Here is a 4692-nt window from a genome sequence, read left to right as displayed (position 1 = left end):
GGTATGGAAAAAAGTGACTTACTACTAGTCCTCACACAAGTCTTGTAGCATCCCCACAGGCACGTGATCCAAAATTCATGCATTTGGCCACTGACAAGTACAGGTAGTCCTCGATGTACGACCACAATTGAGCCCAAAATTTCAGTGGCCAAGTGAGACATTTGTTAAGTGAGGTTTTTTTTTTCTCCCCCATTTTATGACTTTTCTTGCCACCAGTTTTCAGTTGTTAAGTTAGTAACAGTTTACAACTTTTCTTGCTACCGGTGTTCAGTTTGTTAAGTTAGTAACATGGTTGTTAAGTGAATCTGGCTTCCCCATTGACTTTGCTTGTCAAAAGGTGCACGACATCAGCCCAGAATACTGCAATCGTCATAAATAGGGAGTCAGTTGGCAAGCATCTGAATTTTCGTCACGTGACCATGGGGATGCTGCAGCGGTCGTAAGTGCAAAAAAAACGGTCATAAGCCACATTTTTCAGTGCCGCTGTAACTTCAGACGGTCACTAAAGTGAACTATTGTAGGTCAAGGACTACTTGTATTTATGATAATTGCAGCATCCTGGCGTTGCATGACTCTCATTTCCAACCTTCCCAGCAAGCAAGTCAATATGGGAAGCTGGATTTGCTTAACCATGTGATTCATTTAAGGACTGCAGTGGTTTGCTTAAGAACCATCGCCAAAACAGTTGTAAAATCAGATGCGACTCTTAGCAGCCGCCTTGGTTTAGCAATGAATCCTGGCCCCAAATATGGTCCTAACTCAAGGACAACATGGAAATTTACATGCTGGCTTGTGTTCCAGAATTCAAGGCTGTGTTGTCTCTTCTGATTTTTTTTTTTTTTGCTTTAATTTATATGCCGCCCTTCTCCGGAGACTCAGGGTGGCTTACAATGCGTTAAGCAATAGCCTTCATACTTTTGTATATTTATACAAAGTCAGCTTATTGCCCCCACAATCTGGGTCCTCATATCACCTACCTTTGAAAGGATGGAAGGCTGAGTCAACCTTGAGTCTGGGGAGATTTGAACCTGCAGTAATTGCAAGCAGCAGTTGTTAATCACAGTGCTTTAGTCCACTGTACTACAGGCTCGTTTCTCCCCATAACAAACAAAACCAAGTATAGACTGGGCAGACCGGTTCAATGTGACCGATCTAAAGCCAGCCAGGGGTTCTTCTCTGGCTAATGGTAGATTAGAACTCGGGTCTCACCACTCCTAGTTCAAATCCTCAACCAGGAGAATTTATGTGTAAACGAGAAGCACATAGATTTAGTAAAATCTTTTTACGGATGCTGGATTGCAAGAGCTGTGGTTAGAATGCAGTAAGTATTGCAGACTAACTCTGCACACAGCCAGGAGTTTGATCCTGGCCAGATTAAGGCTGATTCAGCCTTGCATCCTTCCAAAGTCGGTAAAAAACGAGGATCCAGATGGTTGGGAGCAATAGGCTGGCTTTGTAAACCACTTAGTGCTGTCAGGCACTAAGTAGGGGTATATAAATGTGATATGGCCGGGCTCAAACCAGAGATGAGGTTGAAATGCACAGGTGCTCCACTGAGCAACCCCTCCCCAGCTGATTAGATCATTTAATTCAATAAGATTAATTGACTGATCTCCCCTCCAGTAGTGAAATCCTCCGTTTGCCACCAGTTTGCTGCCCGCGCATGTGGGGTGCACGCCAAACGGACGCTGCACGCACATGCACGCACTGTGTGCGCCAAATGCATGCTGCACACACATGCACAATGCACACTGAACACGCTGTGCACACCAAACGCACGCTTTGCACGGCAAAAGGAGGCTTAAGGTAAGTAGAACAGCGGGGGGGGGAACAACTGTGTCACGCAATTTAGATTCCTAGATTTTCTGCTTTCTAGCGAATATAAATCGTGCGGCACAGCTGATCGTCGGAAATACCAGTTCAGACGAACCGGTAGCTTTTTTTTTTTTACTGCCGGTTTGCCCGAACCATGCGAACCGGTAGCATTTCACCCCTGTTCCCCCTCCCCTCCCACCCTTTCTGACTTTCCATGTTGCAATTCCAAAGACGACAACCCAACGTTGGCCACTGCAGTTGCAAACAGTGTGTCTTTATATAAAACAGGTCACAGACATGTTTACTTCTTTCTTTTTTAAAAACATATGACAATAAACTTTTGAGTTGTACTCCACAGCAGCCAGCCGGGCAGGAAGGAGAAGCTTGTAGTTCCAAGACGCGACACCGTTCAAAATGTCCTCGTGTCGTTCCAATTCTTGGGCAGGTAGGAAGGAAGCCAGATCACTCTTTGCTCAGTGCCTTCCGTTTGATCAGTACTTAGCCCAAAAATAAATAGCTAAAATTCCTTTTCGGCTTCCTTCTTAACTTTCTTGTGCAATAATAAATCTAAAGGATGAATCCTATAAACCAGCGTTTCTCAAGCTGTACCGTTGAAGATGGGTGGACTTCAATTCCCAGAATCCCTCTGGGTAGGGAATTCTGGGAGTGGAAGTCCCCATGTCTTAAGTTGTTAAGGGTTAATTAAGAAACCTATGAAGTATTTGAAAGTCTGTCAGGTCTCAGAATGGGAAGGATTCCCTCTTTCTCTTGACTGTACTTTCATTTCCTTCTTGAACAAGGGTGTCAAACTCAATTTCATTGAGGGCCGCATTAGGGCTGTGGTTGACCTCAGGGGTGGCGTGGCCAACTAGGTGGGTGTGGCCAACTGGGTGGGCCTGGCCAGCTTAACGCCACTCCCCAAACGGCTGACCCGATGTTGCCTCTTCGCATTGGGTAGACCAGGCTGAAGCGACACAGGCCGGCCTCTCAAATTTTCCAGGATGGCCCCGCAAGCTGGATCCGACCACCTCGCAGGCCAGATCCGGCCCACGGGCCTTGTGTTTGACATCCCTGTCCCAGTGGTGAAATCCAATTTTTTTTACTACCGGTTCTATGGGTGTGACTTGGTGGGCGTGGCAGGGGAAGGATACTGCAAAATCGCCATTCCCACCCCATTCCAGGGGGAGGATACTGCAAAATCTCCATTTCCACCCCACTCCTGGGGAATGATACTGCAAAATCCCCATTCCCTCCCCACTCCAGTAGAAGGATATTGCAAAATCTCCATTCCCACCCCACTCTGGGGCCAGCCAGAGGTGGTTTTTGCCAGTTCTCCAAACTACTCGAAATTTCTGCTACTGTTTTTTTTTTTTTAATTAGATTTATATGCCGCCCTTCTCCGGAGACTCGGTGGTTTACAATGCGTTAAGCAATAGCCTTCATACTTTTGTATATTTTATACAAAGTCAGCTTATTGCCCCCACAGACTGGGTCCTCAATTTACCTACCTTAGAAAGGATGGAAGGCTGAGTCAACCTTGAGCCTGGGGAGATTCGAACTTGCAATAATTGCAGACAGCTGAATGTTAATAACAGGCTTTTAGTCTGTTGAGCTATCCAGGCTCTCCAAACTGCTCAAAATTTCCGCTACCGCTTCTCCGAACTTGCTCAAAATTTCCACTACTGGTTCTCCGAACTACTCAAAATTTCCACTACTGCTTCTCCGAACTGCTCAAAATTTCTGCTACCGGTTCTCCAGAACCTGTCAGAACCTGCTGGATTTCACCCCTGCCCTGTCCTTGAAGAAAGGGAAACCAATTACCAGGTCCATTTTTCTTCTAAAGATCTCAAACTTGCTCTCCAGATACATGGAGTTAGCAGATGACCAGCTGCTAAACTCCACCCTGAAAGTTGCTTTTTGGGGAAAGGTGGGTTACCAGAACATCCATAGGTTGAAGCTCTCCAACACAGGACAGTCAATTCTCAGAAGACAACGAATCAGAATAAGCCATATCCCCAATGCGTCTCAACCTTGACAACTTGAAGATGTCTGGACTTCAGCTCCCAGAATTCCCCCAGTCAGCTATTCTGGAAACTGAAGTCCACACAACATAAAGTTGCTAGGGTTGTGAACATGGCATGTTTTTCAAAATTTAAGGTCTTCCTGGATGCTTGGCTCCTGTGCTGAGGAGATTTTTTTTTTAGGCAATCGTAATAACAGTCTCATTCGATCCAACGGTTGACTTCCATTTTCCCCTAAAAAGGTTTCACACACACACACACATTCACACACAATTTAGCATGTCCATCGGTTAGGAGTGTTGACTTGAGGGAAACCTATACACTAAATTGGGAGGTTTAATCTCCACACTATTGGGGATATCTTAGCATTGTGAATTAGGAGTAGGCCTCCAGTTGTGATATCCTCCAAGCATGGATCAGTTGTCTCACACACACAGTACATTCATGTCTCCCCGTGAGTGACAAACCACAGAAGGTGATTTAACGTGAGTTTCAATCCCGGTCAGTGGCAACATCAATTCTTCTGAACAACAGGCATCAAAAATCTGAGAAGCAATCTCCATCCTTGCTGAATACCTATATAGATACATATATATATGTATATTAAAAGTCCATTATACACTTCTTGGCAATAAATAAATTTGCCCAATGTGGCATTGGCCAGGATCAGATCCAGAAACATGCCTTCAGTCCATCTTTAGGTTCAGAGCATCCTCACGACGTAAGAAAGTCCGAAACCGAAGGATAAAAAATAGTTCTCCCTTGGTACGGGTCAATTTTGGAAGAGTCTTTGGCCTTCTGCGTTCCCAGGGAAGCATCGAAAACGATGGGATGTCCTGATCCACCATTTCCCAGG

Source organism: Pituophis catenifer, unplaced genomic scaffold, assembly GCF_029215685.1.
Source record: "Pituophis catenifer annectens isolate HBS135680 unplaced genomic scaffold, rPitCat1.0.hap2 SCAF_15, whole genome shotgun sequence".
NCBI lineage: Eukaryota > Metazoa > Chordata > Lepidosauria > Squamata > Colubridae > Pituophis > Pituophis catenifer.
The sequence above is the reverse complement of the archived record's forward strand: the minus strand, read 5'-3'. Positions refer to the sequence as shown.